At 36.8% G+C, this 26,659-nt stretch overlaps 1 protein-coding gene across 4 annotated transcripts in view; it reads right to left on the minus strand.

Annotated features, from left to right (window-relative positions):
- FHIT (fragile histidine triad diadenosine triphosphatase) overlaps nt 1-26,659 on the minus strand; it is a 605,820-nt gene that overhangs the window by 471,557 nt on the left and 107,604 nt on the right. Inside the window, exon 1 of one of the 4 annotated variants that reach the window (XM_058422316.1) lies at nt 15,802-15,848. The exons of the other annotated variants lie outside the window; for them this stretch is intronic. The gene's annotated coding sequence lies outside the window, so the exon portion shown is untranslated. Of the gene's footprint in view, nt 1-15,801; nt 15,849-26,659 lie in introns of those variants that run through there. 4 annotated transcript variants of the gene reach the window in all.

A 26,659-nucleotide genomic window follows, 5' to 3' on the forward strand; every position in this document is an offset into this window, starting at 1 on the left:
AACCCCTCTTCTCCCCTATACTTCTAACACCAGAGATGCTCCAAAACACCTGATTAATTCTAATACCTAAGAAGAGTTAACAGTATATCTTTAAAATTATTTTCTCCATGGGAATGCCATCAACCATAACAGAAATGTGTCCACCCACAGTATTTTCTTTATTATTGCCTGAACTTTGTTAGCAGTTTACATTGATTTTGCCAATCAAAGTTATAATGAACTTTAAGAATCTTTAAGTATTTTACAGCTAGGAAAAAACAATATGAAAGAAAACAGAGAAAGATTAAAAAAAAAAAAAAAATTAAAACCAGGAAAAGAATCAGAGCAAACATGAATAAAAGGTCCAATAGGTAAAAGGAGCAACAGCAGAGCACAAAAAATATACCAAAATATACCAAAAATACAGATCTCATGGAGCAAAAAGGCAACTTTCATAATATCCCCAGTCCTTTCTCTTTTTACCAACATAAAACAAGTACCCAAGTTGTAATGTCAGTGTTGGTTGGTTACTTTAAGACTATAAACTGCCAACAGGTTAAATAATAAGCACGTCACTGCTAGGATCATATTTGAGAAACAGATAACACAAGAAATGTTACATCTGCCACATTCCATCCTTCAAGCCATCCTCTTCACTCCAAAAGATTCAGGTTAGGGGAATATATTCCAAGTCTTTCATAGTTTTCCACTATAAAAACCCTGCCTTTTCCTGGAACTCTGTAAAATCCTTGGGAACACTGCTGTTGCGTATGGACCCACTTTCAGATTTCTTCCTCTTTACTATTCTCTTTGGATCAGAGCAAGGGAAAGGCAAAATGGTTTGGAGCACTTCTACCTCAAAGAAGTCTCTGCACATTACTAAAATCTCGAGCCTTAAAAGGCCATCAGCCAAGTAAATAAAAAAGGGAGAAATCACTCATGACAAGAATCTGTTTATTGATGCCTTTTATACTGAGGAATGAAAAATAAAGTATGCAAGCAATAAATCATAGAATCAGAGAAACATTTAGGTTGGAAAAGACCTTTAGGATCATCAAGTCCAACTGTCAAGTGCACAGCACGAAGCTCCCAAGCTTTTCTCTCTCACTATACAACACCAAATCTGGATAATGGGCCCTCCAGGGGGAAGGAGGAACAATGTCCGACTGTCACGGTTTAACCCCAGCCAGAACCCAGCCCCACACAGCCACTTGGTTCACTCCTTCCCTGGTGGGATGGGGGAGGGAATTAAAAGAGTGAAAGTGTAAAAACTCATGTGTTGAGGTAAAGTCAGTTTAATGAGTTAAGGTCTTGACCCCACAGCAGTAACTGAAGCATCTCAGAGTTATCAACACTGTTTCCAGCACAAATACAAACCAACTTCTGAGCAGCTGCAGTGAAGAAAATTAACTGAACCTCAGCCCAAGCCAGCACAGTAAGACCTAGGCCTGCCTGAGCACACACCTATAAATACATTGCATTCCCCACTGAGGTGCTAACCACAAGATCCATGGAACTTGCGCACTGAGAGTCGAGATGCTCCCTCCCCTGCAGGGCCACAGGGAATATAGGACCTGATTATGAACCATAAAAGTAGAAAGGCAAGATCTAAACTACCTTCAGTCTCAAAAGCTGAAAATACTGTTATTCTTGTGGCAGAGTAACTAAGGAAGCCTCAGATCTGAAAGTGGTCTCTAAACCAGGGTGTTACTTTAAAAGCAAAATAAAAATTTTATATTATCAAAAATAAATGCTCTCAGCAGCCTTCATTACAATTTCAGCAAAGAAGAGCTGAATAAAAATATGCAGTGTTTTTTTTCAGAGCTCACTCTGGAACAACTGCCACTGTTAAATTCAAGTAGAAAATTCAGGCTTTTAAGGATACGTCGGACAAGCAAAAACCTGACTTATCTATTGATAGCTCAGCCAGCATCCTTAAATGGACTGCAAATAATTTACTGAAAGCTTTGTAGAACTCTAGATATTTTTCAGTGCAGTAAAAAAGATAACAATCTTGAATTTCTTTTCCATGAGACGTTTCCACATCAGTGGAACTATGCAGTAGCAGGCAAATAGGAGCTGATACAGTACAGGTGATTGCACATACCTTCAGAAAATATACTAAGGAGTTTTTCTAAAAGTCATCCCAAAATGCAAGTCCTTTTACCTTCTTGGGAGATTGTTTGGGATGTTTTTATGGGTTTTTTTTTTAAGGGCCTAGGAAGCCAGGGCTGGAAAAGAGAGAGGGGCATTATGCGCCTTTCATAGTGCAACAGCAACAACATCACAGCTAATTGCATCCCTTGCATTTATCAGATATGGAATCAAAGATATAAATAAGGCACAAAGGGTTACTTACATTTTAGAAAATATACCTAAATCCAATCCTAAATAGACTCTTCCCAGCCTGCTAACAGGAATGTACCCCACAGAGATCCAACATGGTTAACTGCTGATGAAGAGATCAAGTTCTATGACTCCAATGCAATGGAGCAAAAACTATCATTACACCCAAGAATTTACATCTGAAACAAAGGATTTTTGATGCTTCAGTCCACTATAAGAAAGACCTAAGCCTTATACCAGGCAATTTGCTGTAAATGAACAAATCCACAAAGAACATGAATGAACTGAAGGTGTAGAAATATACAAATAAGAGAGACAACAAAAAACATAAACATGTACAAAGAGTGGATAGAAATATATTAGGTCAAACAAAAACCAATCCAGTAGCCCACATACAAAGACAGCAATGCAGCCAGAGTCAGGTAGCATCATGATTATTTTGAGGTCATATGTTGCTGTCTCCACCATCTTACCAAAAAGCACAGAAATCACCAGCTAAGTAGAAATCAAAGTAAAATTATATTCACTTCATAAAGAATTATTTTTTAAATTACCCAATGAATTTCGAGATTCTTGCCACATCACCTATTTGCCATTATTTTCATGCAAAGCTTCCCATTGAAAAGTCACTCAGGAGTATAGAGGTGTCATTTGGGGACAAAGGCATAAAAGAAATTTGTTGCACATATTGTTATTAAGGACTGACTTGAGGTATTGCAAGTTCAAAAAGTTGGTCTATTCCTGTAAGTCTGTTTCCTAATGAAGCAGATATGGATATGCTTCCATTTGGTTTATTCATACATTATTTATTAAACGCTTCCAAACTCTTAGAATAAAAGTCACAACCAATAATCTCAATGAAGCAGCTGTCATCACCAGACAGCAGGAAGTCTGAGAAAACAGGCAGTAACATCAAATCTTTTAAAACTCTCCTTTACCACCTTCCACTATTATCTTAAATATAAATGATAGTGTCCCCAGTGACTGCTCTAGGGCAGGCTTTATTTTTTCCATTTTGTTTTTGCCTTTCCTCTTCTTCTAATTCCCTTATTTGATGCCAAAAAAATTCAAATATAGAGTTTTTCCAAAGACAGAGGGAACAAAACCACCAAACACTCCCTGTTTTTCTTTAAAGCATCCCTGGAGAGGCTTGCTTCCTGAAGCACCCCTTTTCCTGAAGTAAATTCAAATTAGACTACAGATAACCCTGAAGTTTGAAATGGTTTAAATTACATTTTAATTGTCAATAAAAAGTAGAACCTTTATTTTATTTAATTTATACTTCACATAAAATACCTTTCCAAATTTTATTCAGCAAGCATATATATGTAATGTAGTTGGCAGATTGAAACTTGTGATATCTGTGTTCAGTGTTTTGCTCTATCACAAAACAGTTTTTCGCACATCACTTCAATTTCTGTGGCTTTAATGAGGGCCTGTCCATTGATGTCTGTGGAACATTCAGATGTCAATATGAGGAATGAAGGAAAAAATATAAACCCAGGGGTGTTCCCAGTTCATTAAACACCTGTGAATGTTCCCAGAGCTTGCAAACTCAGAACATTATTGCAGTCCAAATCAGCAATGGCTATTTTTCATAAAACATGCGAAATACAAACTTGCATTGATATCTGAAAGCATAGAGGTTTTCAAAAATAAGGTTTGAATGCCTGCTTGAGAACTTCCAGGGCCTTGCACACAAAAAAAAGCCTAAAATAACCTCCTCCCTCCACAAATACCAACGTAAAAGTAAACCACCGAAGTATGTATCTGTACTATTAATTGTAATATCAAAGTTTAGCAAAAACCCATACATTCAAATAATTTATTATCCACTGAACTAGCAATAGTTTGATTCCAATGCATCAAAAGATGAATTTTTGTACTTCATTACAATAATCTAAAATAATTTTCATAGATGAAAAAGAAAGTAATTCCTCAACTGCCCACATTTTCCAAAAATACTTGCTGGTTTTTGTTGTGTAGGTCATGGATGAAATGGAAACACAAATTTAAACTGAATCCAGCTTCTGAGTGCATGTTTAAGATAGTCATTGCAGTGAATCAGTGTTGTATAATTGTAAACTCCTTGTATTTGTAAAGTACATTAAATGAATACTCTCAGATTCTAGACATTATACCATGCACTTTTTCAAAGGGAGTATCCATTGCAAGTACAAGGTGTTAAGAACTCGTTATAACTCATGTTATAATCATTGTAACAATAATAGTTGTTACATCCAGAAAAAAAGGATCCAGGAGTAAAACACAGCATTATCACCTACTGAGCAAGACATCTGCACACAGAAAAGGCATCCTATTCCTCTGCTTTAACCAATCAGCACCAACTACGTGTGTCACTTATTTTGGAAACAGATTCAGAATTGGCCACTGGGAAGACCCCATCAAATTGGCATTTTGAGCACCTGGAGCAGAAGTTAATACCTGGTTATATTTTTGCCATTTGAAAACATGCAGACAAAGAGAAGAGCCAGTCCATTTACTGTGCTGTAGAAGATAAGCTTGAGAACAAGCCTTCCTCTTATGAAATAACTCACAAAGAGACAAATTTGCCACAACTAATAAAAAAACCCAAACAAAAACCATCCAAACAAAGGCACATTGAAGAAGCAGAGATTTTCCAAATCTATCTTAAGGGTCAAGGCAACAGGTCTGATCTTGACAGTCTTTATAGATATAAATGATGTACACGGACAGCCACAGAAAAGAAGATTTAGCTTTCAGGATCCTTCACAAATATATTCTCCTCCTCAACTCAGAAGTGCCATAGTTTCCCACTGGTAACCACATCCATTCTTTTCATAGACCAGAGGTTCCTGGCTGGTTTCTCAACACATGGAAGAGGCTGTAACTCCACACACCTTTCCCTCCACATCAGCTAAAGTTAATACTCTTCCTCACAAGAGGCTGCAGCAGTGGCACTCACCCTTGCAAGCTACCTGTGGGTAACAAGGCAGTAGGATCAGGTATTACACAATTTCAAACTATTTGATGAACCTTTTTATTGATGTTATTTGTAGTTTGAAAAATAATTTACAAAGGAAGAAATATATTAAAGTATTAAACTGAGGCAAAACAGAGCTTAAAGCCTGGCAGTAGCTCTGAAGCCCCTGCAGATCCATCACACCTGTCATGCCAAAGACGAGTAAATGCAGAGATCATGGGATAAACAAAGAGGCAATGAGGGAAAATGGCCATCCAAAGAAAGAGGAGGGAAGGGGAACTGGATTAAACTACTTCATTTTTTTCATATAAATCTTTAACAAAGTGCTGCAGGTTAAAGCAAAAGCTGCTCCTTAGTAACTGCACTCTACACAAGACACAACAAACAGTTCTAATTTCCTGATTTTTTTTTCACTATTACCATAAATAACTCCAAGATTGCTAAAGCACCATCTTAACTCTTCCACTAAAGATATTTTGCACAAACATTGAACAAAGGGGTTAAGCAGATCCTACAGTTCATATAACCAACATAATGAACTAAGAAAACATGAAGATGAGAAGTGGTAGCTATTTTAAGTCTTTGACTTGACCTAGCTCCTTGAAGCCAAGAAGAGATCAGGAAATGTGCTCAGATCCTGTCTGGAAAGAAATCTGAAGGGCCTTCCCTAAGGTCTTGAAGAGCCTGTCACTAAGGGGATGAGGTCCAGTCCATTCCAAAACTGAAGGAAACCAAAGCCACTCTCAGAATAGCTAGAGCTCTTCAGATACAAATGCAGAAGCAGAAAGTCCAAAACTGGAACCTGGTGGATTTGCTGTCTATAAAAATCACCAAGTAATTTAGGGGGTTTTACATGTGTATATATTTTTCAGCCATTCTCCTTGTTCAACATGCCTACTGTATGTTCTGTGGGAATAGCACAGCAGGTAAAAGTGCTTGCAATACAATACCAGACACTTTTAATTCTTGCCAGCCCAGTTCTCCATTAAACTTCATCTAGATCTTATGCATCAGCAACTGCAAACAAACGAGTTTTCACAGAAATCTGATAATCACTTCTTTGAAGAGTTTTCATGTCATGTACGCTTAAACCAATGTTTAACTGCATTTTCTGCGAAGGAAAAATCTGAACCTGTGCAAGACTTAGTGTGATGTGATTGGAAAAAAGAATGTTAAGGTCAACAAAGTAACTAAGACAAATTCACCAAAGTAATTGCCAGTTTGCATCAAGATCTGCAAAAATGAGAACTGGACAGTAAAAAGAACCAATACATGACATCTTTAGGGCAAGATTACTCTTACATGAATCTTAGAACATTTTGTGCATTAATTCATTGCAAGGACTTTGGAAGCCTGTATGTGCCAGTTCTCCCAGACCATTCTGAGACCTAGAATATTCTATCCAATACAACATCCCTAAAATACACAAATGGCTAAGCCACTCTAAAGTGCAATATGCTCAAATTACTTTAAAAGAGTACATGCCTGATATTTCTTTAAAGCTAACCCATTTGCCATGCACCCCTAAAACCTTCAAAAAAGGAACGCCAGCTTCCAAAATTCATGTTGGTAAGAAGGAAATACGCTCTTATTAAGATGAGACAAAAGGTCATAGCCATTTAGCTGGGAGATATCTGTCTCCCAACACAATGACAGATGCTCAGTGCAATGTTATACCATTCCTGCCATGTTCTGCACTCTGATGTCAAGACCACCAGCCACCCTCATCGCCCCTCCTGATGGTTCTGCCACTGCATCAAAATCTCACCCAACCAAAGCTCATCACCCCTTGTTCTGCAGTGTGGTCAGGTACTACAAGACCAACACTGCTGCCTTCATTTTCTGTTTCCCTGGTTTTATTAGCATCTCTCTCAGTCAAAATGTTCCCAAGATAATTATTACATCATACTTTTCCAGCAGATATTTAAGCACCTACACAAACAGGATTTGTACAAATGATTTTACAGGTTATCTGTAAATGGTTGATGCTCCAACCACCACAACAGTCACAGCTGAAACGTCCTTGGAGATTAAAGCAGTTGCTCTCTCTTTTTCTTGGAATGTAATGGCAAAAGATTTTGGTAATCCTCCCACTCTTGAAGGTTCTGTTAAAAAGAAGATTTTGAGCTCCAGAAACTTGAATCAAATGCAAAATTATCCTAAGATTTTCACGACTTCCCATAAATTCCAATACCTTTTCACATAGCCCACAATCCACATTAGGCATCTGTGTATTAGACAGGAATGAGACATACAGGTTTGGCACAGCCACGCTGAGTAATAATGATATAGCAGCTATATCACACAAGTGAGAATTTAAAAAATCTTTCAAAAAAATCTTTTTTCCACCTTTTCAGAAAACACGGTGAGGAAGCTTTTACATATCTTCTCAAAATTAACCAAATTAAACCAATGTTGAATATTTATAATATTTACTGACCTTTATGTCCAAAGTCTTTCCTCTCAGCTACCCTCCTTTATCTTAAGTGTTTTTCATGAGTTGATAGAGCTGTGATACTTTCTAAGGCTTATAAGTCTAGCCTAAAAAAAAAGCTTATAATTGACGTGTAAAAGCTTGGTTTTAACCAGATTTCAAAATAATATATTCTGTATATACATTACATAAGGTGTGCACTGGCCCAGGTACATCAATTATGAGAAATAAGGTGCAATCACTGATAAAACTTCTCAGCAGAGACAAATTTTATGGGGAAATTTCTCTTTTCACTATCAATACACTCTACATGTGATAGATAGACTACAGCATTGGTTGCATTTATCCTAAGGATGACACTACAGCAAACTTTCCGCTATCCAGACGCACCAATTGAACAATTTACAGTTTTTTAAGCTGAAACACCTTAACAAGTGCCACAGTATTCACTTGATCCACCAATAAAAACCATAGAACAGATATATTTTACTGATATAAGTCAGTGTTACAGGATTGTAATTCTTAAGGAAGAATAATTATGCCAATGTGAAAACTTTCAGTGATGTATTTGCATTCAGAAGAATCAAAGAAAGCTTTTTTCCTAATATAAATATGCTGTCATAAGAAAAGCAGAAGTAGTAAAAATGTGCATTTCAATCCAGTGGAAGTAATGTCACCATTTAACAAGATGCTTCAAGTTTCTCAAGGGAGTTGTTTATTTGTAACACAAAGCACTATACTTCATGTTTCTATTATGTCATGTGTCATTTGTCTTTCTCTAAGAAATCCGTGTTGTCAATATCTATTTTATTGTTCAGTAAATTTTCATTACACATGCCATGATGTCTACATTGTGTTGTCCCCCAGTTTACATGCCACTTTTCATATTTTTCTAACAGTGGAATGGATTTAAAATTCATTAAAAAAAAAAAAAAAAAGACCTTGTAAGTGGTCACTGTGCCTAGGCAGTCTTTTCACCTAAAATTAGCAATTCACTTATTCAAGGATTAATGAATTATTTGCAAAACAAATTACATCTAAATCAAATCTACCATTTAGTTTCTTTGGGAAAGGACCCATAAGTTTGTTTGGGTTTTTTTAAAGGATAAGACAAGTTCTTAGCCCAGGGCCTGGCAATGGAAATCTGCCAAAATTCTTAATTTGGAATCACTTACAGACCTTCACCCAAAGCACTGAAATTGATTTACCATATAGGATTTTTACATATCAGCAGTCATAGGCAGACGTTATTTCCATCCATTATTAAAAAATCAAACCTCCAAGCCAACAATCCTACATGGTACATAAAACCACTGCATCAAATTTCAAAGATGCATTTTTCTCTTCGGCCTTTAGAACCACTGAGCTCTGAGGTTTGGAGAGCTGCCTCTGCACACATCTCACATTGTTTCAGATGGCAGAAACAGTCTGAACTCCTTTAAACATGGGTCTGCTCTGCTTTTCAAATCCCTATGGTGACCTTGTTCAAGCTGATGATGGAAAGCTACAATTGAAATTCAGCTCTGAAACCACCACATCAGTGCCCCACAGCTCCTCTTTGGTCCAGGGAAATCTGGCTTTGACAGGAAGAGCAGCAGTGGGCTGTGTCCATCCCTCATACATGGGAATGACATCTGAACCATCTGAAACACCATAAATGAGAGGTTCACAGCAACATTAACCTAAAACCATGTTCCTTTGGGATGATAAAGAGAACCATATAAAGAAAAAAAAAGTTTTAATTCTGCTTATTCTACTGTTCTCTATATGATAGAGCAATATGGGACATCTGACACTGCTCTATCTAAAACAGTGTCTAATCATCTTCAGACTAACATATTTTTCAATACTATTCAAAAGGTACCTGTCTCACAAAAGCTGAAGAAAACCATGCTAAAATGGTTTGTTAGCATAAAATTCTAAGTTAATTAGTACTGTTTAGTCTTTTGAATCACCTCCTCACCATTCTTTTTTCAAACTTCACCACCCCAAATGATAAAATTCATCAAATCTTTACTGATAGTCTCTTGAGGAGAGTGAGCTTTTAAAATAAATAGATAAATATGTATGTGTGTGTGTATATATATATATCCATCTTCAAAACACTGTAGGTCCCTTACTTCTGCCAGTAACATTCTTGATTTCCGTGTTATTATTATGTCACAGTGAAGAGAATTCCATTCAGAGATACTCTGGTGAAGACATAGGCATTACAAAAGACAAGGATAAATAATTTCTATCATTTTGAAGAATGTTTCAGATCAGTACACATTTACAAGTGATCAGATTTCAGGATATCATTTATATTCATGTAAATACGGCTTTTGTCTTGCTTGATAAATACTTACTGTCTATAAACCAGATGCCTGTAAGAGCTGAATTTACTTACATTGTCTCATCCTGCCTGCAAGCCTGCTTATTTATAGTACTTCAAAAAACACATATTTTGTCCCTATTGAAAAAGGTAGTAGCATTAACCTCCCCCCATCTTTGCAATTCTATACAAAACAAACCTTGCAGAGCCATAGAGAGGAAAGGAACTGTTCCTCCAGGAAGTGCTTTAATGAAGTAGAAAAAGGCATAAACATCTCTGTATGCCTTGTGTGGAACACGGGACGTCACACAAGGAAGAAAATACAAGGAACTTGTTATGTGCCCTGTCAAAAAATGGCTGCTACATAAAAGCAGAACTTATTGCCCTAAGGGAATCATGCATTTTCTTAGCTGTTTTTTGTTTTCCATCTTGCTTTCTTGCTAGAGTTACACCTCCCAGCAAGGAAGAGTGTCAAGAAGCTTCAATGTACAGAGGAAGATCATCTGACAACAAAAAATGTATCCAGACTGTCAGATGGAGTGTGTACACTGGAGAGAATTAACTGGGAGAATTTGTCAGTCCACAGATTGCCAAATTCTACTTAGAGGCAAATAAATCCTTCTCTCTGATTTGAAACACTTATTCCATTTTAACTACTCCTTGCTCTTCAGGTGCCTCCTTCAGATGAAGAAAGACACTAAGAATCACAGAAACACACTCTCACTTAAATAGAAGACAAATGCACGTTTGTTTTAAATGATTCACAAGCACTTGGCTGTGCAAGAATGCTGCCTCTCCTGCCAGTTATCACTGGAAATTTATTTTAGCAGATTTTTCAAGTTAGCCAATATAAGGAATGTAATGAGATAACAAGAACCATGGGTGAGGCAGCTGCACTGGTATCAGGGCAAAGCCAAGGACATTAAAGCTTTTATCACACGGTGCAAGATTAGGAAGGTCTGAAGTACTTTGGTGTGGTCACAAGAGAGACACAGCAGAGTTACTATCAGTTCATCTTCTCCTGAATAGCACCGGTGCAACAGGACTAACTCTAGCTGAAAGAAACGGAAGTCAATGAAAGGAATATGCTTGAAACAATCTGACTGTAATGATCAAAGTATGATAGAAACAAGAAAATGGCAGTTTTGTATAGGAAAAAAAAAAATCTCTATTTGCTATAGTTAAGGCTTCCTTTTGTGTCAGCACTTTAAGCAACATAGCAAAGGTTGAGACAATTCTGTTAACATTACTGGGAAAGCTACTAAAAACTGTATGAGGTTTTAAATATAGCTTATATTTAACTAACAGCCTGAACTGCAAACCTACAACCAAGATGCTTTGCACCATATCCCAGTTTTCAGTGTATTTGGCCAAGCAAACTAATGCAAAAGGCATTCTTCATGTGAGAGAAGAAAAAACACACCAGCAATTCCTAATCTTGCAAGATTTCTAACTCCAGATTCAGAATATTCCTCATTTATACCAATGCAATTAAAGTGCAGCTATTAAGACCTCAAGAACTTTATTATTTTCATAAATACAGGTTTTTTATATGTTTCAGGGTTATCTATATTACTACAATTGTTACAAATGTAGGTAGCTGCTGAAAATATTCTTCAAGACAAAACTATTGTTCAAGTATTCACAAAACAGTCATCAAAACAATTATTTATTCTCATAATCAGAGAGAAAATAGTAACTAGAGTACCCAGCAAACCAAAATTAGTGAATTGTGTTATCCGATACGTGCAATTAACTCTCACAGCCTTCTAGACAGACCACCTTTTCTACTTTACTTGTACTCACTGTAGTGGAAATTATGGCTCCTACTCCTGCTGAATTATGGAAGTGGTCCAGGTAGCCTGAGTACAGTTTCATAAGGCTGGATCCCAGCTCAAAGCAAGAGAAACACCTGGCACAAGCAGTGAACATACAGCGTGCTCAGTACAGCATTTCTGTATGAGCACCAGCAGCCAGGGCACCTGTCCTGGGAACAAGCCCCAGCAATGCCAGCCTTTTCCTTGGGATCCACCAGGACCTTCCCCACATGGCATTCATTGTACATTTTCTCCAGCACAGTGAGCAGTGAATCTGTTCTGCTTTCTTCTGAACATTTAATCTGATACTTTTATGTTTTCTGTTGATACAATAGAGAGCCTAAGTACAAGAAACACTTGTATTTCTATTCAGTATAATTAAAAGTAGGATATAAAAGCTAAATAGAAAAGCAGTGTTGAAAAATATGGTAAAGATACTGCAGCTAAAAACCCTGACTAATAATTGGGTAAAACTGACACAACAGTCAAATGGAGATAATTTCCAGAAACCAAAAGACAGATACGTTAAATTTCAAAATGCTAAATATCATAGTATATGATGTAAAATGCAAGCAGCTTAAACATCCTAAAATAAAGCCCCAATGTCTTTCAACACTAAAAAAGAAAGTCAGAGTAACAGTCAAACCCCAGTGACAGATGAATCTTTACTCAAGAAATAAAGCACATTTTAAGTGGCTTTTCCTCTTGGAGGAAACTCCTGAGCAATATCTGCTTACTAGCTCAAAGTAAAATCTCGAAGGTAAGAAAATCCCCCCTGGTAGCCATATGAATGGGATACTGCAGCCGACAAAACATTTTCTCTTAACCACAAACAGATTATAATTTATAGTGTAAGAGATTAAAGACCATTTTATTACTTCTCAGTGCCATTCTGCCCTTAGAGTGCTGTAATTATGACTGGTCAAGTAGATCTTTAATTTGCACACTTCAAATACTGATTATCTGTATTCTGCAGACATCTACAAATACATACATCAAAGCTGCTGGCTTCCACAGAATGTTAACCAGGGCTCATTGTTCTAACATCCTTTTTAGAGTTGAATCCCCGTGCATTAGGTCTATAAACAGGTCCACTTAGTCATTTTCTTACAAGCTATTCATGTAGAAACTATAATGTTCTGTTCTCCCCAGAAGCTTATAATACATCACATGGATAATTGCATTTGAAAAGATTAAGCATGAAACACAAGAAACACTGATAAAATTCAAAGTACACCTGAGTCATCACAGGAGAAATACCATTTCTTAAAGGGCAGGTAGCATGGGAAAGATGGGGGGAACCAGAAAAAAACCCCAAACCAATATAAAATACAATTCAAGTTTCAAAGAGCAGATTCCTGTAAGCACTGAGTGAGCATATTAGCCTTCGAATTAAACACACTGACCTGAGACACAGAGCATGCTATGAAGTATTAAACACAAACTGCAGTAGAATTAGCCTCATATAGACCAAACAGGGCATAAATCTTCACTAGTCTCGTAGAACACACAAAACACTCACACAAATAACGTATTGAGAGAAGATTTTCTCCAGCTTCTGCTCTCAGGAGACTAGGAAGTGTTTCCTAAAAATTAGAATAAGTCCAAGTCTGTATCTCTAAATAGTGACAAACACTAAATCTCTTCAATCAAATGCAGTGTTAACTGTTTTCCAAAACTGTTACTGAGTTTTGTGTATGCAATTGTTTCATAAAAGCCACTGTATTTTGAAGAAATTACCTAATTTCCAATCACGTTAACCATTATCTGTTTTGACACCCATTTAACTGGCAAGGATTCAACCACTCACTAGTTCCATTTACTATATATTAATAGTTCAAACACTTTTTGTTGTCTTCTATCTGAGCACCTTCAGGACAGCTTCCACTGTTTTTCCCATTTACACTTCATTTAGCGAAAGTCATGACAAAACACAATGCCACTTCTGAAACTAATAACAAAGTGTCATTTGAAATGGCTCATTAAATTTGAAAAACATGAATTGTATCCTCCCTATCGAGCCAGTATCCCTATTAAAGGGAGTAAAACCAATTTAAAACAACTTTTAATCAAACTCAAGTGTTGAAGTTCTTAATATGGCAACTGACAGTATTCACAAAATACAGAAGGCAAGGTGTACATCTGACTGTCAGACTAGTTCAAGGAATTAATGAAATTTAAAATTAATTTTGGTATAGCAACATGCAATTTTACCAACGATTACACTGACTCATTTAGTGGAAAATATTGCAGGCAAACATTTCCCAAGTCCAGTTCAGTAGTCATTGCTATCAGCAGAGACACTCAGACTCAATCATGGCTTCTTGGGAAGCATCCAGGAAAAAATCCAACTTGTCTGTGTTATTAACAACCAGTAGGTGCCAGCCCCTACAGAAGGCAGAAACAACCTGACTGACAGATGAGAGACCAGGGTTCCACCTATTTGGAAGGAGACAAGAAGCCATGTGTTTCAAGTATACTCAACTTCCCCAAACCAGAGGGATTTGCATTCTGTGTGACCTATGCTTGGTGATTTCCCCAAGCCCCTGGGCAGACACAGCTCTGTCTTAACCCTCTGTGTTCCACCAGTACCAAGTTACAAATAACTTTCTTCAGAACGCAGATACTGCTAAATGGGTTTGTGGTAACTGGCTGTACCCTGGCACTGCCCTCTGTCCTTTTCAGCATCACACACTGAAACGAGCTCCAGCTTCTCACTTTGGGCAAAGCAGAGGGCCAGGACCTGAGAGTGAGGAGAAGACACTGCCAACATAGGTCACTGCTCTGCTGCCTATTTAAGCCTTCCTTGTAAGGCTAATCTTCCAGGAAACCCAAATGCATGAACATTCTACATTGAAACAGTAGAAGTGCAACAATCCTCTGTTTATTGCATTCATTTCCCTGTTATTCACCACGTAAAGACATTGTTCAGTAAGAATGCACAGACTAAACTAGGCAATGAGATAATGTTAAGGACTTCAGACTCTTTCAAAAAAACTTTAAAAAATTATGTTTATTTTTGAGATACCTTAATTCCTGTTCAAAAAAAAAAAAAAATTCCTCAGCATACAGCACAGTTCAATTCTTTTCAGGTCTGTCAGAGTTATTCCTGTTTTATTTTTTGTTATTCTCCAAATTATTACAAAAACATCACTTCATGATGTAGCTATTAGCACTACAGTATTTCAGCTTCCACTCTTGCTTCGTAGCTGAGCATGTTCCATAGTTAATTCAACAGTAGTAGTCAAGTAATTAAAGCAAAAATACAACTTCTGTTTTTCCTGTTAAAAATATCAGCCCTTACTTCTGCAACATTTACAGAATCTGCACCCGTCATTCTTATCCCTTTTATGGAGCTTTTAAACATTGACTGCATTAACCAATTAATTTGCCATTAACAAATTTATCTACTAACCAAAGAGAGAGAAACTGACAGTAGGAAAGGATTCGTCTGGAGGTTAAATTAATTAAAAATAGTACAGTAGTGACAGAATTTAATCTGATACTTCTCATGAGAGCATGGAATCACTCACAGCTGCCGCAATTTGTGATAAATCTGTGGAGAGATTCTATGATGGCAGTGGAATTCATTTGTGTCACCCCTAAGAGTATATGTGCTCACCCAACAGTACCTGGATTAAACAATATTTAAAAAAAACCCACCTGATTGAGAAGACCAAATGAACTTGTTTGAGCTAGCATGTGATAAATGCCCTTCAATACCAAGATACAATAATTTGCATCAATAAAATCCAGGGGATCACAGGAGTGGTCAAAATAACCAGAACATTCTTGGCAGTCTGTCTTTATCTGTGTGAATGCACTTGAGTAAAGAACCCAGCAATGCACAAGAGCAGTGAAGAGCCACTGAAAATACACCACCAAGTCCAATCCCACTCCCCCAAATCCAATCACTACACCACTCTGGAAACTATCACCAACTCACAAGTGCAGCAGAAGAGGGACCTCTGAGCCTGAATGAAGAGAGCAGTGATGAGATTCACAAATCCTGTGGCAAAGAAACACAGAGAGAAGCACGAGAAGATGGAAGGATGAGCTGCTCCAACCACAGAGACTCAGGCTTCTTGCAGCAACTTCATTTCTCCATTCAACTCTTTTCTGGACCTTAACACAAGACACCCTGAATATGTGAGCCTCCCACCAAAGCAAGGCTCTAACTATCCAAGAAACTGGGCTGTTGTGAATGGAGGATGAAATAAACAAAGCTTGGAAGACTCTTTGTTATTAGCTCTTAATAACAGAGTATTAATGACAGAACTGGTCATCTCCTTGAGGTGCACAGTACACAGCACCTACAGCTCAAAGCAAGAGATGTTTTTGTAGTTTATACACAGAGAATCCAAATGGCTTCAGTTTGAATCCTGAAAGAACCAGTGACAATGTGGTTGCGGCAGCAAAGTTTCCAGGATGCATGGTACAATTCTGCCCAGAAGCCAAGGCAAGTACTCACGTTAAACAGACCATCTGTAAAAGGGAGATAATATTTTATCCTGCTTTTGGTGTTATTGGCAAGGTATCTTCTATGTGTGAGCAGGAAGTTGCTCTGCAGCTCATGACAAGAGCCACATTCGCTAGGTGGTAGTGTCAAACAAATAATACTCATACTAATAACTAAAAGGAACTATCAAGGCAAATCAATATAAAAAGAAATTACAATACTTTATGTAAAACATTATTGTCTATTCATTGAAAAATTACAAACCACAGAATACAACTGATCTAGCAACACCGCCAAATTGTTATTGATTTGCATTAAGAATTTTTCCCTACTTGACATTTCTAGAATTTTTATATAATTGTATATTAAGGCTCATAGTGAAGATGAGATCTATTATAAATTCCACACATCTGCTGAGATATGCCATTCTGAAATTAACTGTCTTGAAACATATTTAGAGCACACGAAAGTAATTCAATTTCCCAATATTAACTCTTCTTACATCAATACCAGAATTTAAGGTAGGTTGCATTCTTTTTCATGTCATAGAACAAAACCAAGACTCTCTTTTGTGTGGGGCCACAAGAAAAAAGGTTTTTTTGAAAAGTTTTTCAGAGGAACAGATTCAGCTGAGAAGGCTAACATTTAAGTGGCTGTGACTTACATTCTAAATAAATGCAGGATGTCATTAAAACTTTTGAAGTTCAAGTCATGAAAATGTGATGATTAAATCTAAGTTTTTATTGCCATTAATACAATTCTTTTTTTATATAAGCAATTTAAGTCTGCTCTAATAAGGATTTGGGCAGACTATTGACATTCAAAATAGACTACTGACCTCAGGGATAGCTACTCAGCCCCACAGGTACAGCAATGATCAATTCAAGATGCAGGCCAACATCTCTGAAAATGACACCTCTTTGTACAGACTCTGAGTATGCAAACATGTAAATTAGCCTGGAGAGAAAGTCACAGTAATGGGGGGATTCTGGAGAGTGCCAGACTCCATTATGATGGAGGTATCAAATACTAAGAGGTCTGTTTTGAACAAAATTCATTATCATTATATAAAAAAAATTAGTTATTTTCTCCCATGCTGCTGTAATTTCCTTTTGAAATTAAAATTCCTGTGTAATACCAAACGATATCTGACTACTTGACGGAATTTGAGAGATATATTACACGTGCTATTTGTCTCACTGAGTTTCACAGGAGCCATCCTCAAAACAGTGATCTAGTGATACTGAAATGAACACCACAACTATTATTTTTTTTGTGAGGGAATTTACCATTTAAGCTTCACAAACCAGCAAGCTACTTCCTGATTACTCTAAATCTTTATCACTAAACAAGTTTATCATATCTTTTGTTCTCCATTGTTAATCTCATTCTTCCACAGAGGAATTAATCAAAGAGCAAGAAGCCAGTACTTCTGATATCTGGTATCATTAATGACATTGCTTTACTAACAAGAAAAAAGACTATCAAAGCTCCAGCTTCAGGTTTTACAGCTGACAGAACAACTGTGGGTCCAGATTCAAAACCAGAACCTCACTGAAAGAGCTCAGAAAAACATTTCTTTTGATCATTACCTGATAATCTTCATGCTCATCTGGACAATTCTAGACCAGTACTACCATCGACCTCGGCCATCTATATGCCCAATAATATTTTACCTGCTGTAGAACATTCAGGTCGTTGAAGCTGCATCCCCCTGACCAGGACAACACTGAGTGAGAAGAGGACCCAAAACACTCCAAGCAGCAGAGAGGACAAGGCGTGGTGCAGACAGGCCACAGCTCAGCAAGGGAGAAAAATTAAATTATCATCACAGAACAGAACAGACAACAAACCTGGGTCAAAGCAAACATCCCCATTCTGGGGATGGCAAAGCACAGAATTTTCTAAAAGAAAAAATTGCAGTGGACTCAGCTAAGAATGTTGGGCTTGTTTTATTAAAATCATCAGTATCTTTAGTTAGACAGGCCTTTTCTCCAAACCTCTTTTAACATAAAAAGCAAATCATAAAAGACCAGAAAATTACTATTTCTTATAGCCTCCTCTGTAAACTACCTGAAGTTAAAATACAGAAAGAATTAAATATCATATGCTGTAAAGTTCTTTTTATTTTTTCTGATATTTCACTTGATACTCAAGGAGAAAATTGTGTGCTACTTTGCAGATGCTCCTAAACTAAATTTCCTTGTTCAAATTAGAAACTTTGACATTTAAACTGAATTTTAATAGGGTAATAAAGTCAGGATATTTCATAACTCCATCCAAGATATGAGGCATCTCTGACCTACTGACAGCTTAGACTGAATGAAAGTCATCATTAAACACTCATGAGGCAGCACACCAACAGACACTTTGGAGTGAGTTATTTGAGTGGCAATGACAAATATGGAAAGGAAAAAAAAAAGGCAGTTCAGCCTCTTATTAGAACTATATTGTGATATTGTAATTCCTAAACTCAGTACAGCTATATGAGATGTGTTATAAATTGGCCCAAAGCAATCAGCAATTCTGATTTCTGTGTGCAAACTGGTGATTAGGAAATCTATAAAATCTTCCAAGAAATCAGGGCAATGTATAAAAGAGAAACAGATGTCTTATACATCATACAGAAAAAGGAGAGAAAATACTAAAAACTCTTACTACAAGAAATTAAAAAGTTCCTTTTCTAAAAAGTATGGAACAGCTATAACTCAAGTACGAGGGAGCTGTCCATGCATACTGTACACCACTGCAGCCTGGTTTTACTAGCACTGCAACAAAAAAATAAAAAAGTATTATAATCAATTGTTCCATAGGCAGCTGCCAGACCTGTTGCTTAGCATAGGAAAATCCATCCCTTCATCCCCATTCCAACATAAAAGTTGCTTCAGGTCCAGTAATGGAGGAAGATTCCTGAAACTACAAAATCTCACAAGTTCTCACTGATGCAATGAGACCGGTTGCTAGAGATTTACTTGGTTTAGAAACTGAATTAATTTTCTGCTTTATCAAAACTGGATTTAAGCAAACAGTCACAACAGTTTTAATGGAACACTATAGCTTTATAAGACATTCAGAGTTTATCGTGCAGTAAGATTGTGCAACAGTACCATAAAAAAAAAGAAAAAGAAAAAGAAAAAACCCCAAGAAACCAAAAACCAACCAACAAAAAGAAAAGGAGAGGAAAAAAAAAAAAAAAAAAGAGGATTAAGGGAGTGAAAATGTTCCAAGAGAAAAGACCTTCATTAGTACCACAAGTCTCCATTGCAAAAATGTTCAAAGCAACTGTACACCAAGAAAATCAATCTGATCTGTACCTTGCTCAGAATATCTATCAGTTTGCCATTCCTATTGCTATGCTTCAAGGGGAGACATGTACTCAGTGCACAAAACACATCACATTTGATGAGACCTTTTAAAGGTCAGGATTTTATTTAAGAAAGTGATTCGGTGCTGGTTACTGAGTTACTGCTCAAATGTAGATCTGATTGACTCCTGTATGCCACGATCCCTATGATGAAAGCAAATATGGGATCTGCTTGCACCCGACTTTCTGTGGAAGGGATATAACATACAGGGAATTAACTACAGTCAGAAAAAGCCTGGGATAACACAAGAAATAGAATACTTATTCCTGAGGGTATTAATAACGCAGTTATCACCAAAACTGCGTTACAAAATTAATTCTTAAAAACTGAGATCTAAAACATAAGTTGATAAAGGATTAAGCAAATCAACTGTCTGCAAATCATTTCTAGATGTTTGCTCTGTGGGTGACCACGAAGGGGAATGCATTCCCTAAATGCAGGCTTTTGACTGAAGTTCAAGCTGTGCATGTCTTCCAACAAATCTCCTTTCACAGAAGTTCAAGATAAAAGTCAGACTCTTAAATAAGTAAATTCCAGACAAAGATATAGAGAGGAACTTAAAGCCCTTATGGAGGCATGAGGACCAGGTAACCCCAGCGGGCCATGACATGACTTGTGCTCTGCCTGTTAGCAGGAACTTTCCTCACTTCCACCTCAAGCAGAGGATGGGACAAGATTGGATCAGTGAAACTCACAAACAACCAGAAAATAAAACCAGCATTATGAAATAAATGGCTGCAATCCCCTGGCCAGCTGGAGATAAACAATGACCCTGCACCCCCCTCAACACACAAACAAAAATGTATCTTCCAAGTGTCAAGGCAGGAATCATTTGGTCAAAAGTTGGACCTTAAGTACCTGCATTAGCATCAATCATGCACAAGAATGCTTCTTTCTCTCAAGTAATACTCCTTCCAACTCCTCTAATTAATCTGCTTATTCATTTTAGAACAGAGCTACAGATTCTGACAAAGCAGCAGCAGTCAAGATTCTTGAATTATTAATTTTTTTGTACTTATTGACAACTGCATGTTCCCAAATTATTTTTCAAGATAGAAGAGAGAGTCAGGTACACAGGGAAATACTTACAAGTGTAAAAATACAAACATGCACACAACATATGTGTGAGCAAGGGAGAAGCCACAGTAACAGTGACGAATTCAGACTGCATCACACGAAAAATTTAACAGACAACCCTGAAAGTAAATGTAAAGTATCTAAACATTTTAAATTACTAAAACAGGCATATTACAATCGATATAAGTAAAAACATCACAAAGGATTTAGATCCAAAAATCAGAACATTTTTCAGTTTGAGTCAAATACTTGCATTAGCTTAGTTTGTAATTAAACACCTTCTGGCAAACCAGAAAATATCCAGCAGAGGAGACATGATACTCATTTTGAAGGCAATATCAGAAAGAGATCTGGAACACAGCATAGATGCTGGTGCATTAATATGAATGCCAGTTCAGAAATTCAAAACCTTTATCAAACTTCACATCAGCTAAATAAAATGAGTTTTTAATGAAAACTTATTTCTCAATTTTGCGTATTTTAATTGAGTATAAACACTCCAAAGGTATCAAAAGTGACAACACTGCAGTGTAGCTGTTTCCTCATCATTTGACCAAAAAGTAGAGTATTAAAAGCAACACGTATTGAGATGAAGAATATCTAAAAATAACATTAAGAAGTTTTTCAATAGATGCCCTCATTGCTTGTGCACCATGAAAGTTGAGTTTTAAGCAAATGACATGAATTTCAAGAGCCAAGGAGCAGCAGCAATGCTGCCCCATTCCCATTTCCCTGGACATCAATAATGACACGAGGGCCAGAACATTGGAACTACGCTTGGCAAAGGTGTTTCAAAATTAAAACAATGATTTGATTTTATAAATTAGGACTATAATATGCTTAGAAACCAAAACAAATGGGGATGCATTCTTGAAATGAGGAAAGAGGGAAAGATTTAAAATAAAGAATCTGCATAATTTTGTTAAGAAAACATAATTTGTATTCATAGATGTTGAAGTGGGGAAACAACCATTAAAGATATTACCCCGATACTTGTTCCTGCCCAGTTTAACTACATTTTTATTGGGTATTTAATTGAAAACTGGACCATGAACAAGACAAAAACCAGCATTACATACACATGCAGCATAAATCGACAATACGTGTTTTTTGTTTTGACTTATCTAACCAGATCAGTGATTTCAAGCTTAGCATTCCAATTTGTTATTGTCAAAAAATATCTGAATTTGAAGAACTGAGAAATAAGCTAAACTAAATCAAATTTTATATACCATGCCTATGGATAAAATACAATTTCCAGATTTCCATAATTCACAAATACTTTTTTCCTAGCACTGCCTTTTCTGTTTCTTGAAAAGACTATTAAAAGTTCTGTCAATTTAGGAAATTCTCATTTTGTCTAAACCACGCTTTTGTGGTGCCACATTATTATTAATATTATTATTATTTATTAATAGCAGCAGCCTCATCATCTTGGGGATTCTAGAGCTTTCATAAATGCTACAATTATTTGATTTTTTTTCAGTAAGCATTAAATATCAAAAATTGCACCTTCACTCAGCTAAGCTGAATTACTTGTTTAGCACTCATGAGGGCAAAATCATTTCATAAAGCATTAGGCAAACTTCACGGAAAAAACTGACACAAAAGAACAAAGATGTAGGACCTCTTGTAGTCTCAAATCACTAATTTCTCATGCACAAGGTTGAAAAAAAATGGTTAGAAAAAGACACAAACAGTTTTACAAATTTGGGGAGGAAGTTTGTGTTTAATTTTTATTGAAGGAATTCAACTTTAATGGCCAACCTATGCAATAATCTGTAAATCAGCAGTAGATCCTGGCAAGAAGACCATGATGGCAGGAGATTTCACAGCCTTATCCTGCTAATTGAAAGTGAGGCATGACTTTAAAGAGTTAAGATTTTAGCTAAGGGTTAGAAGCAATTTATATTGATCAAGATGTAAGTTAGATTAGTAAATGGTAGGTTAATGATTATTAGATGCCCAGGCTAGAGCAAACTGTTATATTATGAGCTTGTTTATAGAAAAAGTGGAGTAAGTGAACCATCATAAGAACAGATTGAAACCACTAAGAACAATGGCCAGCACCTGGACTTGGTATCAATCAATCACGAAGCAGGGGATCTTGGACAGTGCCAGAGGGTCACAGAGACCTGATGAAGACTCTCCTGACTTCATCTTTTGAGACCACTGACCCAATTCGAGACCACCGACCCAATTCAAGAGAAGAACTGCGCACGCGTGAAGGACTGATAGCTTCATTTTAATAGAGTGGGTATGGGAGGTGCTGGGGTTATGCATAGGTATTGTATGTAAGATCCTGGAAAATAAATAGAGAGCAAAGAGCCTTGTTCGGGGTGGCCACACCTTTCGGAGATGACTCTCGGGCCGCCCACCGGTGAATAAACATATCACTTTCTAACTTCAACTTTTTAGAGGGTCTTTGTCCGTGACTGTATCAGTTTTCAATGACTCAAAAGGACCCAGCCTCACCGGGATCATGCACTGCAAGCCAGAACTGCCACACTGCAAATTATCACTGCTTTGCAGCCACCACTGTCCGCCACCTGCAAAGGGAATGTAACTAAGCATGCTACACTCTGGTGATTAAAAATTAATATTTCCCAGTCTGCATGGATTTTAGAACCTTTAGAAACAGAAAAACTTGAGGTAAGTGAGTTTTTGCCTACAATTCATAGTTACTTAGAAAACTGATACACTGCACCACATATTGTGGATATGAATACTCAGGTTAGACTTGGAGCTTTCTGGGAGGTGACAAATGAGAAGTTTGCAAGCAGGGATGTATTTACACAGCATAGACCCGATATTCCAAACCTTCTTCTGCAATTTTCCTTTATTATAGAAACAGTAACAGTGCAGTCAATAAAACAACTTCATCTAAAAACCTAACCCACACAACAATGGGTAAGACAAGAATCCATTCCATATTACATATGTTACTTTGACGTGAAATTTTAGGACAACCAACCCCCAAGATTTCTTCTGTTTTCTTGAAAAAAATCAGCATTCCATATATAAGCAATATATATGACTGCTGGGAGTAAACTTTCAGCTCCCTGTAGGTACTTTTCCTCTGATAAAGTTACATTCAGCATATGTATATACCGAAACTTCTACATTGCTGTTCTTGGCATGTAATTAGGGGCAAAGGAAAATATGCAGGACTAGACTCTTAAGTGTTGGTTTAATAACCTTTATACAGCTCATTTCTGAATGATTTTCTTCCTCTCTGGAGAAGCTTCTAATGTCAAACACTCGTATTAGGGTGAGTCATGGTTACTGAAGAAGCACAGAGAAGGCACATGACAAAATTATTAATTATGGGGAGGGAAAAAGGCAGAATATTCTTTTTACTCCATAAACGTTCTTGTAAAACAGAACATTTAATACTGAAGTCAAATACAGTTTCAGTAGCCACTAAAGTCTTAATGCTGTTGATAACAGTTGGGGATTAAAGAATGCCATTTAAAAACTGCTGCAAATGTGATTTTTAGAAGGCATTGGAGATTTTTGCAAAGGCAAAAATATTTACATTTTTTCAACTACAGTAACAGAAATTGGGCAATTATTCGACACCTAAGATATCAAAGCTATCACTATCTAAGACAGTGAGCTAAACAGCTTTAATACAGTAATTTAAAATATACCCTTTCATAGTGCTAGCAGTTATTGTTCATTTTTCAGATTCCTTCCTTTCAATGAAGGAATGACAAGAATTGTACCAAGGCCAACAGAAGAGGGGGTCTGAACTATTTTCTGCTAAACTGAAATCTAACACTTCATATTCTAACACCAAAAGGTTTATCTACAAATAATACCTTAAAGCAACAGGACAGGTGAAGTTTGGGGTTGGTTGTTTGGGTTTGAAGTTTTTTTGAGGGAAAGGAAAAAAAAAAAAAGAAAGAGAATTATGGTTTCACTCTAATGCCTTTTATCCTTAGTAAACGACCAGAGTTATGGAAACTTAAGATTATTTGTTTATGCTTTTTTATTTTGTATTTTACTTGCAGCCAGCTTCCCACATTACAAAACAAGCCTAAAATAAGTCATCTATGAATGTAGTCTTCATGTGGTGTTAAATCATTAAGCAGTACCTTGTAGTGATGACAATATGCAAAGCAAAATCTAAAATCAACAGTGACAGCTAAAGAACATTAAGTTCATGAGCACCATCCAGGCTAAAGCCATTGAAACCACTTTCTTCCTCTTAAAACTCTTAAACACTGAGCAGTCCAGATTCATGTCTATAATCCCAATGGAACCTTAAGTACAAAAACAGGAGTACTTAAAATAAAGATCACTGCAAAAAATTCTAATACTTCTTTCATTCCAGAACAACTGCTCCAAGCATGCTCACCTGCTTCAAGCCAATTCAAACAAAACAATTTCTAAGTTGAAAGATTCTGAAAGTGTTGAAAACTCTTCCTCCTGCTCCCTCCCCAGTCCTTCTCCCCAAGATTAGGAAATCATGACAGGCATTTCAGTGGGATCTCACTTACGTACCACTGTAAGTAAATGTAACCTATTCAAAGTAAACTTCTGTGGAACGGGACAATTTCACAGGAGAAGCAGAACTTGAAAAGTAAATTAAATAGCTTTGGAATTTTTTTCTCTGGAACTCTTTGTGGTTTGCACATTTGGAGCTATAGAATTTCTAGATATAACTTAAAGTAAGACGAACAAGCAATTACTGTGAACATCAAGGGCGAGTATACTTTGTTTCTAAGTTCAAGCGTAAACTGCACACATCAACTGAGAGGGAAAGCCTTTTACAAAACAGCAATATAGTCATAATTCTTTATTACATTTTTGCTTTATTACAGCAAAATTTATTTCCCAAAATTTGGGGATTATTTTCTTCTCACATTCTCTCACCTGTCCAGAAGAAAACATAGACTATTATATCATAAAAAATGGATTAAATACATTAGAGATATAATTGAAATTACATTAGTTTAAATTAGCTGAGAATCTTTTACATTTTATTGCAATATACGCCACAGAAACATGTATTTGGAAAACAGCACGGCTCCTTATAAAACAGCACTCTGCCGCACAAACTCCATCCCAGTTTGCCTCCCATTTTTTCCTCTAAAGCAGTTATGAATCATTACATAGAGACTGGCACAGCAGGGCTAGAGCCAGAAACATTAATTGCCCCCAGGCACCAAGGCATGGTCTCTTGCCTGCTCTTCCTCACTCAGCACACCTTGAGACATTTCTGTTCTCTTCCCGGCAAAACTGGTCACTGCACTCACCCAGCTTTAGCAGCCCTCCCAGTTCCTGCTCAATCCTCCCTCGAGGAAGTCTCACCCCGAGAAGATCCCACACTATTCCAAGCTAGTGAAGGTTAGGCCGGGGTGATTTGCTTTACAAACCTTGGGTACTCAAAAGACAAAAGGAACAATGCCAACATTAACAACCCGAGTCCTTACACAGTCACTGCCAATACTTCAGGTTGCTTCTCAAGCTGTCTCAAGTTGAGGAAACAAATTCTGCATAGCAAAGGAAGGATCTTTAATGAAAATACAGCAGCAGATTTTCTGATTGTTTTTCATAAAGCTACAATGATTTTAGTAATTGGGGAAAAAAAACAAAGCTCTTGTTCCTGTAAAGCTTTCAAAGAAATGAAAGCTTTCTTTAGAAAACCATATATCTCATCTCACTGCAAAATCCAGCAAGTCCATCTTTTAAGCAAATTTACACCTCAAATTAAATCCTTTTAACCAAATGTAAAACCAAATAGATTCTGAAACAATGCAATACTGATCACACCCTACACTTCCCAAAATCCCACCTTTTAACAGAAGTTCCAGAGTTTCATTTAAAGTGATGCTATCAACAGGAAGACAATATCCTTTGCTACAAGTCCATGGAAACTATGACATTGCTTTAAC

This window comes from Hirundo rustica, chromosome 12 (genome assembly GCF_015227805.2).
Source record: "Hirundo rustica isolate bHirRus1 chromosome 12, bHirRus1.pri.v3, whole genome shotgun sequence".
NCBI classification, from domain to species: domain Eukaryota; kingdom Metazoa; phylum Chordata; class Aves; order Passeriformes; family Hirundinidae; genus Hirundo; species Hirundo rustica.